At 40.8% G+C, this 16,165-nt stretch overlaps 1 protein-coding gene across 1 annotated transcript in view; it reads right to left on the reverse strand.

Annotated features, from left to right (window-relative positions):
* The window catches only part of DEPTOR (DEP domain containing MTOR interacting protein), a 135,242-nt gene that overhangs the window by 66,187 nt on the left and 52,890 nt on the right, over nt 1-16,165 (reverse strand). The window lies entirely within an intron of this gene.

The following is a 16,165-nucleotide window of genomic DNA, read 5'->3' on the forward strand; positions in this document are numbered from 1 at the left end:
CTGCTGGGGCTCCTGGCTGGCTCTTTTGATAGGGCACACAACTCTTGATGTTGGGGTTGTAAGTTCAAGCCTCACGTTGGGTGTAGGGATTTCTTAAAAAAAGAAAAGAAGAGAAGAGACAAGAATAGGAAAAAAGAAAAACAAGAAAAACAAAACCCTGGAAATGTAATCCAAAACCCACAGTAGCAGACTGCATTCCATTTAGGTACCTTGAAAAGGGCAATTTATGGACCCAGCCTTTCTAAAAAGGTTAGTATCTCTTTCCTCAAGGAGTTATTCAGTTTCCCAAACCACTGGGCTTACAAAATGACTGTTACAGGTTGAATACTTGTGTCCCTTCAAAATTCATATACTGAAATGTTGATGTCCAGTGTGATGGTATTGGGAGCAGGGACCTTTGGGGGGCGGTTACTTCATAGGATAAAGCCCCCCACGATAGGATTACTGCCTTTGCAAGAAGAGACAGAGATCTTGGTTCTGCCTTCTTTCTTGACGAGGATATGAGAAGACTGTCTGCAAACCAAGGAGAGGGCTCTCACTAGACCCCAGATCTATGCGGCGCCTTGATCTTAGACTTCCCGGCCTCCCAGCTGTGAGAAACAAGAGTTTATTGTTTAAGCCACCCAGTCTGTGGCATTTGTTCCAGCAGCCTGTGCTGATGTAAGCCACCCCTTCACAACACCCCCGTTCCCACAGAACTTGTTTCTCACGCCTCCTTCTTCGGTGTTCTCCAACTGCCCTCGCTTCTGTCCTCACCACACCTCCCGAGAAACCCCCACGGGGGCTGGAGTACTCCCTTGTATCCATATACGATGGGCATTTTGTAGACCCCCATTTGGGCTGGTGTTATTAGCATTAGATGCTACTGAACATTTCCCTCACCCGGAGGAGCATTACCGTGTCCTGCTTTCCCTCTTGTCCCTCTCTTCCTACCTCCTTCTCAGTTATCTTTGTATTGGCTCCTGCTCATCTCCTTGGACTTTAAAGGCTGGAATCTCTTGAGATTTGGTTCCCCAAATACCTCTTTTCTTATTGCTTAGTCTTTCAGGGAAGTTCATTCAACCTCCTGGCTTCAATTGCCATCCATGTCCCAAAGATCCCCAACATTATGTCCCTGGATCAGGCCTATATTCCCAATTCCGGACCTTTGGATCCATACAGACATCTCAAAGACCTCAACATCAACAAACCACGACCTGGACTCTGGTTCTTCCTCCAAACCTGGTCCTGTGTCAGTAAGTGCTTCCATCATCCTGCCAGAAAACAAGGCACTATCCTCAATGCCTCCATGTTCCTTAATTCCCCGCCTCCAGGTAGTCATACGAATTGTGAATTTTATGTCCCAAATCATACTCATAGATCTAGGCCTTCCCCTCTCCAATGCTCCCACTACCTTAGTCCATAACACTGATACATTCAACCCAATTACAATGGTTTCTTCATTAGACTTTACTATGTAGCCCCACCTGTTTGCAACCCAACCTCAAGCATCTAAGTTCAGACACAGCAATTAAATTTATCTTTTTCAAACTCAAACCTGATAATGTTTCAATGTTCCTACTCCTGCTGAAAATACAATTTAGTAGTTTCTGATTGCTTTGAGGCTAAACATTGAAATCCTTTATATGGCCTCTAATGCATGCATGATCTTTCCCTTTACCCCTTTAGGACCATTTTCACCTCTGACTTCATTGTGCTTCAGAGATGATCTTCTTATAGCTCTTCATCTGCCACAGGGCCTTTGAATATGTTATTCTTGCAGCTGGAATGGTCTCCCCCACCTTTCCACTCTTCTACCCACTCTTCTACTCCTTAAGACTACTTGACTCCTTATCCTTTGTCATCTCAGCTATCCTTGGGTCTCCATTAGGCCATCTCATTGCTCCCTGTACAGCCTGTGTCATTATCAGATTAAAGACTACTGCCTCTATTCAATCATAAGCTCCACTAGGTTATGGACCACGTTTACCCACAAAACTTTATTCAATGGAAAACTGAATCCCATAAAATACCAAAACCATTGTGTCATCTTCCTCTTTTAGAACAATTCCTGCTAAGTTCCTATCTTCTGCATGAAAGTTTCTTTCTTTTAAAAACCCTCATTTTCTTTTCAAACTAACAATAATACACAACACAAGTTGTACCATTTCACTCTAGAGCAGGACAAAACCTTAGAGATCACAGTAATCCAACCCCTTCTTCATCCTCATGAAAACAATGTCACTCTCTAACATAACATTATATGTCAATCATATCTGAATTTCCAAAATCTAAAAACTGAACAACTGCACTCAATGTTGCGGGTAGGAAACTCGCTCAGGGTCATGCTAAGAAGCACGTTATACATATTTATAAATCATTTCATTTGGGGTAATTGAACCTCCACACCTGAAGGTCCATTCACAGTATGTGCTTTTTCAGTGCTTTCAGCCCAATTCTGCTATGGAAAGGATGCTGGGCTAGGAACTTGAAGACTTAAATTTAGTTGGAATAGATCACTCAGGTGTGAGATATAAAACAATCCACTTTTCTTTGTTTCAACCTCCTTTTTCTCATAAGTATAATGCCATTTTCACCCATGATTGGGGGAAATCATCCCTGAGTGTGAATGAAACAGCTCTACAGTTCAAAAGGTGAGGTGGATACGTTACACTACTTCATCAATTATGGTGTCTATCCCAGGCAGGATGGATTTGTGCCCAACAGCTATGAAACAACAAGGGAAACTCCTCGGCACTCCCTCCAGTCTTCCCAGCAGAATCTTTAGAGTCCTATTATATGAAAGTCTTGGCTGGGCACAGGATTGGGAATCTAGAATTCCTTCCCTGTTGATAGTCTCCATTGAAGACACAGATGGACCCACCTGGCTTTTTTCTCTCTTTATAACACTCTGCCCCTTCTAGCTCAGCGATTTTCCATTTGGGTGTGGGGAGGACAAGTGGATAGGGTTTACTTATGTCATTTCTTGTAACCAGAAACATGACCTGCCAGACCTCTAGAGCTCCTGCTAAGTCACTGGCGGCCTCTGGACAAGTGGCTGGTTAGGCGCCATTGCCAATGTGAGCTTTAGGAAAGAGACCAGCTGGCAGGCCTGCCTGCGCTGACGCAGCTTGCCGTGCAAAACATGCCCCACCGGCCTTAGTTCTTCCTCATTTCGTTTCTTCTTAAAATCAAATAATGTCCCTATACAGGTTCCTCTCTAAGAAAAATGCTTTGACGGGACTTGACTTTGGTACTAATATGTGGTCATAGAGTTAAGGCAAGACCGACTACTTGTTACTGTGTTTTGCTAGGTAGCAAGCTATCCTCAAAGCTGGTGGCTTTTAAACAACCATCATTTCATTGTATCTAAGTATTCTGTGGGTCGCCTGGGGCCCAGCTGGCAGCTCCTCTGTCACTCTTGCTCCAGGGCGCTCATGAACTTGCAGGCAGATGGTGGCGAGGGCTAGGTGTCTGGTGCTGCCATGCTCCTCAGGCCACAGAGCATCTCCGTCCAGGGAGGCAGCCTGGATGTTGAGATGCAGAGCCCAAGAGGGAGGGGGCAGACACTACCAGAACTAGTCTATGGTTTTTATTGAAACCTAATCTACTTACTGTACAATGGACCCGTTTAACATGTATAATTCAACAGCATTTATACACAGAGTAGACAACCATCACTACAATCCATGTTAGAACATTTCCATCACCCCAAAAGGAAACCCCATCACAATCCCTCCCCACTGCTCCACTGCCCCATCCCTAGGCGAACACTAATCTGCGTTCTGCGTCTACAAATTTGCCTGCTCTACACAGTTCATAGAAATCATATGATACATGGCCCTTTGCGGCCGGTTCCTTTCATTCAGCATAATGTGTTTGAAGTTCATCCATTCTGGTTTGTATATTAAATTCTATTCCCTCCACAGTATGGCCAAATAATATTCTGTCCTATGGATATACTACATTTTGGCTCATCCATGCATCAGTTAATGGACATTTTGGGTTGTTTCCATTTTGGGGTTCTTGGGAATAATGCTGCTATGAATATTCATATAGGATTTTTGTATAGACATATGTCTTTGTGTACATCTAAGAGTAGAATTGTTGGATCACTTTGGTTACTGTTTAACCTTCTGGGAAACTGTCGGATTGTTTCCATAGTGGTTGCGTCATTTTCATTCCCACCAGTGAAGTGTGAGGGTTCTAATTTCTCCTCATTCTCACCAGCAGTTGATACCATCCATTCATTTTTCTGAGTGTGTCCTAGCAGCTGTGAAGTGGTATCTCACTGTGGTTTTGATTTCCATTTTCCCTGATGATTAATAATATTAAGCATATTTTTCATGTGCTTATTGTTCATGTCTACATATTTGGAAAAATGTCTATTCAGATCCTTAGTTCATTTTTAAAATTAGGTTACTTGTCTTTTTACTTTTGAATTTTAAGAGTCTTTTATATAGGCAGGATGCAAGTCCATTATCAGACATATGATTTGCCAATATTTTCTCCACTCTGTGGGTTGTCTTTTCATTTTCTTCACCATATTGCTTGTAACCCCAAAGTTTTAAATTTTGAAGTGGTACGAATTCTCCATTTTTCTCTTTTTGTCCCTGTGTGTTTGGTGTCACAGCTAAGAAACCACTGCCTGGTCCAAGCCCAGGAAAACGTATTTGCTCCTATGTCTTCTTCTAAGAGTTTTACAGTTTTAGTCCCTACATCTCATTCCATAATCCGTTTTGAGCTCATTTTTCTATAAGGCATGGGGCTGGGGCCCACCTTCATTCTTTCACGTGCGGCTATCCTGTTGTTTTGTCACCATTTGTGGAAAGATTATTCAGCCCCCGCTGAATTATCTTGGCACTCGTCAAAAACCAATCAACCTAGCCAGGCTTTCTAAATTGTTAGGCTCTGAAGTCACAGAACGTCAATTGCCCAGAATTGCATCTATTGAAGCCATCAGACTCAGGCCAGACTCAACGGGGGGTGATACACACCAGCTCTTTGTGGAAAGAGCAACATGCGCATATAGGAAGAGGCGGGAATATTTGGAACCATCTGGAAGAGGAGGTACCACGCTGATTTATTTTCACTAACCAATGAAAGGCAATTTCAATAGCTAGCTCATTTACAGCTGTGTGTTTTCTCTTCCTCATTTATTTACATATTTTTTACTTAAAGTATAGGGTAGTTTTAAAAGTATGAGATTCAAGACAAATCCAGCTTTAAGTCCTAACTCTGCATCCGTGTTAACCGCGGGACCCTGCTTCCCTAAGTGTACACTGGGGAGTGTAAGGGTGACTATTTGGGAAGGTCTGCAGCGAGTGGGATAATGCACAAAATGCTTCAATCACAGTGCCAGCTGCCCCTGCAGCACCGAATACATTTTAGCCATGATGACGATGATGAGGATGAAGATGACAACGTTGACGATGACAATAAAAGTTTTCCAGGTGGAGCCATTATTTGATCAAATCAAAACCTTCTGTGGCAAAATGGATTGAAATTCTGTGTGGGTTTCTCCAGACCAGAATAACAACTCTATTTTAATTACTAATTGGAAGTGTATATGAGGCTCAGAAACTCTTCTATTTTATAGAACCAATTCATTTTTTCATCAAAATTGTCCTGCTCTGGCCTATTATCATGACATAAGGCCACGTGCCAAATACAGCGCTAGGCATTAGCAATCCTTGCCTCCCATAAGCATGTATGAAACAGATTCTGATTGTGCATGTGAGTTGGTGTCAACCCTTCCTGGATATATATCTGAGTCAGATTTCCCAGACCCACTTTAGCCAGGGGAAGGCAGCATTACAATAGAAGGAACTGCTACATTGAGGGGCCAGTACAGAAATAGAAATAAGATGATAGCGATCTCCTTGTGCCCTGAAAAAAAAAAATCAGCATAGTGGAGAAGGCCCTGTATAACATGAGAACATAGGTAAATGGTACTCAAGGGCATAAGCTAGGGAGAGTCACAATGACCCATGGGCTATGCGGCCAAAAATGCGGTTTAGGATTAGAAAGTTAGCTTTTTAAAAAAATCCTGTGTTAACATAATGATAAATTATTTTGAAAGGCAAAATATGTAACTTTATATATATGAGAACCATTAAAAATTAAATATTCACTTACCCAAATATTAAAAGAGTTTCTTACTCCTGGGGGTAGTTTGTGAATGATTTTTGTTTCCTTCTTAATGGAATACTCTATTACTCAAATTATTCCCCAGAGAGAAGGTACTGTTTTTGTAACTGGGGAAATATGTTATCAATAAAGAAGTTATATTAAGCTTTGTTTTGCTGGGTTTTCTTCTTGTTGTTGTTGTTGATTTTAGATGGAGAACATGAACACACAAAAGAAGGAGGCAGGGGAGGGGCAGAGGGAGACAGGAAGACAGAATCTTCAGCAGGCTCCAAGCTCAGGGCAGAGCCCCATGCAGGGATCGATCACACGACCCTGAGATCACGTCCTGAGCCAGGATGAAGAGTCAGATGCTCAACCCAACTGACTGAGCCACCCAGTCTCCCGAAGGTTAAGTTTATGCTTAACTGCATGACTTGTTCCTGATAATGTTTATATTAATACTCAATACAATAAAGTAGCTCCCAATATATAAATTATATATTTACCCGTACGCTCCCAACATACAGTTTGAATGTATAACATTGACTTCTGTGATTAGAAAGAAGGTATTAATTAGGTAGAAATGCTTACATGAGTATGGGTATTCTTAAGTATTATGCTATTATCTATAGAACTGATGTTACACTGATAAATTGACATAATTTTCATATTAGACTTGGAACTAGTAAACAGAAAACTATTCAGTTAATACGAGTAAAGACGGTATATACTGGAAAGGGTGAGGGAAAGAAAGAAAAAACAGCATTTTACATCTTTTGCCAACAAATATTTTTTACCTGCTTTCACTCCTGCTTTTGCCTTCATATTATACACTGAATTGAACATCCTCATTTTCGTCTTCATTCCTTACTTGTGCTGTTCCCTCACATCTCCTCTCCTTTCTTTCTTGAAGAAATCCAAACCATTCTTTAAAAGGGGACGAGAGGTCACTGTACAGTGATACAGGTTGTTCACTGTACAAGGAAACCTGGCTTCAGGTAAAATGGAGGGCTAAAGTCTAGCCCTAATTCCTCATGAGCAGTCCTGTGTGGAAAAGAATGCACTAGCCAGAGGGAAAGGGCAAAAATTACCTGGTTCTCATTTGCACTAGGTGCGAAATGATGCAGTTGGCCTCTTTTAAAGGGCTGGATTGAGTACTAACTCCTCTTTGAGGCAATGCCAACTAAAGTACAATCCAGTACAAACAGACAGCTCTCTCTCGGTTTTGAACTTAAAATCAGTGCCATGGTTTATATATCCATTCAATTTTTAATGCACTCCAGCTAAGCTAGAAGCTTCTGAAAGATAGACACCATGCCTTAAATGTTTTTATTTCTTAAAAAACAAACATACAGAACAAATAGAAACTGAGCCTAGGGAAGGCGTATACATGAAGTGCTCAATAAATACTTGTTAATCAACTGAGGGAAAACTGAGAATATCACAAGCAACAGTAATAGAGACGGTGATTTGTCTTTGAAAGGTGAAATCCCTTCCTCCTTGCTTGTTATTTTAAATCTGCTGGAAGAAAAACTAGACCTTTTTAGTATTGGTTTTATGCTCTGAAGAGACTGATATTTTGGAACCTGAGCTGTAATTTTCACATTGCCCGTGGTTTTCAGTGTTGTAGTAAACATTTTCAGAACTTGAGTCAGCTTTAGACAGAAGCCGAGTGCCACTGCAAGGCCACAGCTGCCCTAAAAGGCCACCCTCAACTATGGTTTCATAACCGTAAAATTACACATGAGAGGAGAAGCCAAGCGTTTTTACAACATCTTCAAAACAATTCCAACCTCTGTTAGCCTTTTCCAACAACTGTCCAGGGAAGTTGGGTTCTCAAACATATTATAAAGGCTTCTTCTAAGGGAATCATTGTTATTGATGTTGAATGCTTCCATAATTATTAGAAAATAGAAGCATTTGAGGCCAAAAACAAAGAAAGAAATGGGCAAAGAAAGAAGCTTAGGAGAGGCAAGATGAAGCTATGAAGACAAATTGAGGACAATACCCACTAGGGAAAATAAGTATATTTTAAAAAAGTAAGAAAGTGATGGGGCACCTGGGTGGCTCAGTGGGTTAAAGCCTCTGCCTTCGGCTCAGGTCATGGTCCCAGGGTCCTGGGATCGAGCCCCACATTGGGCTCCTGCTTCCATTCCTCTCTCTCTGCCTGCCTCTCTGCCTACTTGTGATCTCTGTCTGTCAAATAAATAAACAAAATCTTAAAATAAATAAATAAATAAAGAGGTAAGAAAGTGATGAAAAACCTGAACACAATGACAAGTAGGTACTACTTTTGTGCAGGTTCATGGGCTAGGTGACAGGAGGACCACTTTGTACTGTACTTTTGTGGAAGTGGTGTGAAAGAGGAAGGGAAACAGGCTCTGGTCTCTTTTTCAACCAAGATCTTATGCTGTACTGTCACAAGACTCCACTCCTCTTAAAACAGATTTAAAATCACTGTGTTGACACATCTGTGGTCAACTGATTTTTAACAAGGGTTCCAAGGCCACCCAACGGGAAACAATTTTTTTCCCAACAAATTGTGCTGAGATGATTAGAGAGCCACATGCAATAATAATAATAATAATAGTAATAATGATGATGATGATGAATTAATTAAAAAAGTTAAAAAATGATGTTAGATCCTTACCTCATACCTTATACAAAAAAAATAACCCAAAATATATTAAAGACCTAAGTGTAAGAGTTAAAACCATAAAATTTTTATAGGAAAACATATGGGTCAATTTTCAAGACTTTGGATTGGGCAAAAGATTCTTAGGACACCAAAAGCACCAGTGACAAAATAAAAAATAGATAAATGGGACTACAGCAACATTTACAATTCTCATACTTCAAAGGCACCAGTAAGAATGCAAAAAGACAGCTCACAGAATAGGAGAAAATATTTGCAAAGCATATACCTGACAATGCATTTGCACCCAGAATACATAAAGAACACTTAAAGCTCAATAATAAAGAAAAATAACCCAATGTCCAAGTGGACCAATGATCTCAATAAGCCAGAGAAGACATACAAATGGCCAATAAGCACATAGAAAGAGGCTAGGCATCATTGGTCATCAAGAACTGCTAACCAAAACCACAATGAACTATCACTTCACACCCCTTAGTTGGCTAGAATCAAAGAATCATATTATAACAAGTTGTTTGCAAGGATGTGGGGAAATTGGATGCTTCATACACTATTGGTGGGGATGTAAAATGGTGCAACCACTGCAGAAAACAATCTCTCAGTTCCTGAAATCACTACATGATCCAGTCATTCTACTCCTCGCTGTATAACCAGGAGAAATGAAAACATATGTCCACAGAAAAACTTGTGAACACCAATGTTCATAGCAGCACTATTCCTCATTGCCAAAAGTTAGAACCACCCAAGCACCCATCCACTGATGAAACTGAAAATGTTATCCATCCATACAATGGAATAGTATTTGGCTACAAAAAGGAATGAAGTAGTGATATAAACTACAAAGGGATGAACGTTGAAAAACGTAATAAATGAAAGAAGCCAGTCACCAAAGACCATGTATTGTATCATTCCATTCACATGAGATGATCAGAACAGAAAAAGCTAGAGGGACAGAAAGTAAATCAGTTGCTTAGGGACAGATGAAAGAATAGGGAAGTGACAGGTAAGAGTTAACAGTTTCTTTCTGAAGTGATGAAAATGTTCTACAATTGTAATTGGTAATGACTACACATATCTATGAATATACTAATAACCATTAAGAAGTATACTTTATTGGGTCAGTTACATAACATGGGAATTAATCTTAGTAAAGTTGTTAAAAATAATACTCATTCATTAATCCAATAAATATTTACTGAGCATCTTCTATGTCCCAGGAGATGCAGAAATGAAAAGACATGGTCCTTGACCTTAAATTGCTTACACTCCAGTGGAAAAGCAAACATTAAAAACCCATGGGCAAGACAGATAAATGTCATAACAGAGTCAGAAGTACACAGATAACAAAAGGGAAGCAAGGAATCTAGGAGTGATCTGGTTGATTCCCTTCTCCTCTGCTCTTGCCTATCAGCACAAATGGCTCCAGAGAGAGGGGCAATGAGGCGTAGTCCTGGGTTTGAATCTCTGTACTGTGATTTCCAAGCTGTGGTTGGGCTCGATGATCCTGGATATCCTCTTGGATATAATAAAGATAATAATGCTTACTTCAGTGGGATTGTAAAAATTATAGCTAATCTATAAAAGAGTCAGGCATATCACCAGGCACGAAGTAGCAGTGAGCAAATGATATACACAGGCACATACACACACCCCAGAGAGTCAACCGTCGTCAACCCTGTCAGTCCTTGTCAGGTTGTCCAACAGTTCAAACTAACCAGAAGAACCAATTAATTCCAGGCATCTGGGGAGAGGAAGTGGCATTCAGGTAACAGATGAAACATATAAAAGCCAAAGAAGTTTAATTACTTAAAAATATATTTTATATTCTATTGAATGTTAACACTGATGCTAACGTCAATTTTGTTTAGAATATTAAATTATGGTAGACTACAGAGGGAAATTTAAAAAAAAAATACTATTTGGGGAAAGGTGGTTTCATAGGGGGGTTAAATTTGGGAAAATTTATTAAGCTGTACACTTAGGATATGTGTACTTTACATATATTACAGTTCAATAAATTTAAATTTGTAGTTCAACTTTAAACTTTAACTACAAATTTAAATTTGATAGTTAAAAATCCAGCTTGCCTTTCATTCTGGTCTGAAAGACTCTTTGGTTAGAGGTTCTGAAATTAATAAATGTTTTCTGTCACTTTGGTACTTTTTTTCATTTGATGGAACAATGTCTTTACTTATACTCCCCAGCTCTGTGTGAAGAGACAGTAATTAAGTAGGGATGTTTTCATTTAGCAAATAAAGCAAGATAAACAGCATAGGAACTATAGTCCTTGGATTCGTTTTGATATTTAAAGCCAAAGCCACCAACCTCAGGGAGCTTCCATACAAAGCCTCTAATGTAAGAACACTCTCCTTCCTTAAAAACTCCCAGCCACATCTTCCCCTGGTGCCGCTCCTAAAACATCCACTTCTGCTTGCTCCAAAATGTGCCTCTTCTCTCAGAAGGTCCTGCCCCCTCTTCTACTCTGTGTTCTCCTGTCCCTATGTGGCAGAATGTCTGGCGTAGCCTCTTCATACCCATCCCTCTTGATCCATTCATTCTAGAACTTCAACATTTAAAAACAAATCAGCTATTTCCTCTAGCAAGGACTCTCAGTTCTTGATCTCTTCCAGATGTAAGCAGGGGTCACTGTACTCAAAGCGTATTAGAAAGGATATTTCATTTCTACAGGTTCACTCAAATTACAATTTTAGTTTTTAATGCCAATTGTGGGAATGTGAAGAGTGTGCATTATGAGCAACTTTCATAGGATCACTCTTTAGGAACTGGAGGTTTAAAGCGTGTTTCTTGGTCCGTCTCAAATTCACTTGCCTTACCTGTAAATTCATGGTGAAAATCTCTCCCTCTTAGTTAGAGGTGTAGGAAGAATTAAGTGAAGTAATATGTGAAAAATATTTAGGATGGTGCCTAGAGCTGGGAGTGCTCAGTAAATGATGGCTATGTTTACTTTTCTTATTCTTTGGATGTCTACACTAAGACCCACTAAGACTCTACAATGAGTAAATACAAATAGATCTTAGATGACCAAGTACCTCCCCCTGGTTTTACTCAAATTTGAACATGCCACAGGTTAGGAAAAAGAGAAAGGGGCTAACCATTGGTTTCTTTCCTAAATAAGAATGACCTAGATCCATGACCTCAATGGGCTTCTGGTCCAACTGGAGAGAATGAGACCCAATCACATCGGGGAGATGGCTGCTGTAGTTCTGGGCTAGAACCCAGAGTGAAACAGGAGCAGAAAGGGAGCCAAAATAATCTGCTTCAATCCAACCACACTCCATACTTGCACAACAGTGGAGACAGACAGAATCTGGTGCCAATTCCGACCATCCCATCATGCATGGTACATGCGCAGAGAAAACAGAAAGAGCAAGTGAATTTTCTACAGACGGGGTGTGGGCAATTCTGTCTGCCTGTCCATCCAAGGAGGTATAAGATAACTCCTATCAGGGCCCAGATGGGTCTCACTGGCTTATCAATCGGGGTCCCTGCAGGAAATGACATGGATGGGCAAATGAGCTATTAAAATTTGGTCCGTAATGAAAGAGCGACTGATGCTATGGGCAGGGTTAAAGGCAATGACCAAGTAAAGCTCCCAGACTAGCAGACTGCAGTGATCATTAACAACTCCAGGCCTGACGACTCTGGAGGGAGGGAAGTTTCCAAAGCCTAAAAGAGATCTGGGGAAGGAGAGGGCTGACTGACAGGAGCTGAGGACTTCAATAGCGGGAAGGGAACAGAGAATTATCACCCTGACCTCACTGTCTTCCCTCCCATTTACTTCCTGCTCGTGCCTCCCACGGACTGAGGCCATGGCCATGGAGCATGGTGATGACCTCTGTCCATGTAGGCCAGTCTCTGGGGCACACAGAGGTCTGCAAAGTGGAGAGAATGGATCTGGAGGATGAACAGAAATGTCCCACATCCAGGCTGGGAGTCTCACCACATTGAATATGACTCTAGTGCAGAAAGGCACGTGGGTTTTTTTTTGGTAATAGTCTGTGTAACACAAGGATACTTTTGCCTATATGCATTTTCCCTTAGGGATTAGAAATATAAGGCCACCTGCATTCGACGAGGCTCTGCTGAGCTTTACCTCAGTCCTCACAACAAATCTGTGAATTAGTCATTTTCTTCCAATTTTATAGATTAAAAAAACCAGGGTCAGAAAGGTTGAATGTTTCAGTAAGAGACAGGCCAAGAACTCCGACACAGGCTTCCCCAATTCCAGAAATCGTAAATGGTTTTTTCCTTTTACCAAGTTGACAAAGAGCAACAGTGACTATTGGCAAAGTGAATGTTACAGAGACTTGGCCCGCAGCCTTGCAATCATATGAAATCAGGGAAACATGGCAGAAATAACCAGCACAGTCCACCTCCACCGCCACTGAACCTGGTCTACTGGTGAAGCAGCAATGCGTTTACCTTTAAATCATTTCTAAATAACACCTAGAGCTAGAAATCTGTAGACGACAAGCTGGGGCTGATGGCTTCTCATGGGCACAGCTGGCCCAGTGCCCATTCTGCAGGTTAACAAAGCTGGACTATCACAGCCATACATTACAGGGGAATGGCATCGCCAAGGGGCAGTAAGGAGAATATGATTTCCCTAACTAGACTCAAAGACTGTCTTCACATCCATTTAAAAGTCTCCTAAGCTGCCTGTGGTTCCCTATCATCTAGTGGTCTTCATTTCTGCTACCACCCCAGCTTAAAGCTACAGAAACTTTTCAAAGCAGAACGTGCAGATTGAAAAGTGGTTCAGAACATGGGCTTTGGAGCTGGAAACCAGGGTTGGAAAAGGGCCTCATGCTTTCTGGCTGTGAACGTTAAGCAACTCAGTTCACCTCTCTAGCCTGGATCTCCTTATTTGCCAAAGGGAGGACAACAGTATTTAGCTGATTAGTTTAGAGTGAGGCAATTCCTCCAGTCTATACCTGGTCCTAACAGTACGGGGATCATCACCTTGCTGTCTTTCTCATGCTCACTGGTACTCTAAGCTAAGTCTGACTGCTTCCTGTCCACCTCTGGCCAGCTTTGTTTTTTAAGCGATTTTAAAGTTTTTAATTTATTTTATCTATTTAATTGTGGTCAATAAACATAAATTCTTCCCATTTAGCTATTTTTAGGTTATAGTTCAGTAGCATTAAGTAGCTTCATGTGAATCTACAATCATCACCACCATCCATCTTGAGAACTTTTCATCTCTCCAAACTGAAACTCTTTACCCACTAAATAATAACTCCCCATTACCCACCCCACAACGCCGGGCTCTGACAACCTACTCTTTGTCATTATGAAGTTGAGTCCTCTAGGGACCTCCAAAAGTGGAATCATATGACATTTGTCCATTTGTGACATAGCATAATGTCATCTATGATGTCGCAAGTGTCAGAATTTTCTTCCTTTTTTTTTTTTTTAAAAGATTTTATTTATTTATTTGATAGAGAGAGATCACAAGCAGATAGAGAGGCAGGCAGAGAGAGCGAGAGGGAAGCAGGCTCCCCGCCGAGCAGAGAGCCCAATGCGGGACCCGATCCCAGGACCCCGAGACCATGACCTGAGCCGAAGGCAGCGGCTTAACCCACTGAGCCACCCAGGCGCCCAGAATTTTCTTCCTTTTTAACTAAATAACAAAAATAAATGAATAAATAGATAGATAAAGCTAAATAACATTCCACTGTATGTAAAGACCACATTTTGTTCATCCATTCTTCCATCAACAAACATTGGCTCCTTTGACCTTTTATTTATTGTAAATAATGCTGCTGTGAATATGGGTGTACAGATATCTGTTCAAATCCCTGATTTCAATACCTCTGGGTACATACCCCCAGAAGTGGAATTGCTAGGTCATCTGGTATATATATGTTTAATTTTTTGAGGACTCCCTCCCCCACACCATTTTCCCAGTAGCTACACCATTCCCACCAGCAACGCACAAGGGTTCCAGTTTCTCCACATCCTCACCAACACTGTGATTTATCATTTGTTTGTTTGTTTGTTTGTTTTGGTGATCACCACCCTGATGAGTATGAAGCAGCTGTAACACCACTTTTTGTGTTTCTAACGGCTCTGTGTTCCCAGATGCATTTCACCACCCCTACCGCCCAGTCTCAGGGCATCACTAAATGTGCAGACACTGGCTAATTCTATTCCTGGAGAACTGGCCCAAGCTCAGCTACCTGGACCAAACTAGCCATGAGGTTGTCTCCTACTTCACCCTTCCTTGGCAGGCTGAAGCTGCAGCTGTTAAAAATAGGAAAACCAACAAAATTAGGCGAACCAGGGCTGGTTCATATCAACATGCATGCACATTGTCTTCCATACTCTCAACTACACTTAGAATGTATAAGGCAGTGCTTAGATAAATTATTTGAAAATAACTGTAGTATAAAATTTGTGATGGGGTGTCTGGGTGGCTCAGTTGGTTGGGTATCTACCTTTGGCTCAGGTCATGATCCCAGGTCCTGGGATCGAGCCTCACATCAGGCTCCTTGCTCAGCAGGGAGCCTGCTTCTTCCTCTGCTGCTGCCCCTGCTTTTTGCTCGCTCTCTCTCAATCTGACAAATAAATAAATAAAGTCTTTTAAAAAATAAATAATAAATAATAAATAAAATTTGTGTTGATATTAAAAAAATGATAAAACAGTGAGTTTGTTTTATACGGTCTCTCCCTGACAAATTATTAAACATTTTAATAACTCATCAGGTGAAACACACAATTTTGCACAAAGAAACCTTTTTTTTTTTAAAGAAAAAAAAAAACAAAAAACAAAGAAGAGATGGTTAGGAGCATCCAGCAAGGATGTGGTTCTAGGTCAAAAGTTTCTTGTGACTCTACGTAGAGCTGCACACATAATGAAACTACTTAGTTTTTTTTTTTTTTACATTTTTGTCTTAAAATGATTGTTAAACACCCTGTGAGAGGGGATGATGGCCCTTTAAAACTAGCCCTGTTTTAAAACTTTTTAAACCAATCTCCTTTCTCAAATAAAATTTTACAGAAAATCCCATTTTTAAAAATCTCATGCTTATAACACAACATTTACTTATAAAATGAAACCTGTAAGGGAGTTTTGATTAACAAACAAAATACAGAAGTAAGGATACGGGTGAGGATATTCATGGCTCTCTCAATAATCAGCACCAGGGGCGCCTGGGTGGCTCAGTGGGTTAAAGCCTCTGCCTTTCGCTCGGGTCATGATCCCAGGGTCCTGGGATCGAGTCCTGCATCGGGCTCTCTGCTTGGCAGGGAGCCTGCTTCCTCCTCTCTCTCTCTCTCTGCCTGCCTCTCTCCCTACTTGTGATCTCTGTCAAATAAATAAATAAAATCTTTAAAAAAAAAATAATCAGCACCAAATCCAATTAATTTTTGCATTTT

The sequence above is a fragment of the Meles meles genome, chromosome 1 (assembly GCF_922984935.1).
Source record: "Meles meles chromosome 1, mMelMel3.1 paternal haplotype, whole genome shotgun sequence".
NCBI lineage: Eukaryota > Metazoa > Chordata > Mammalia > Carnivora > Mustelidae > Meles > Meles meles.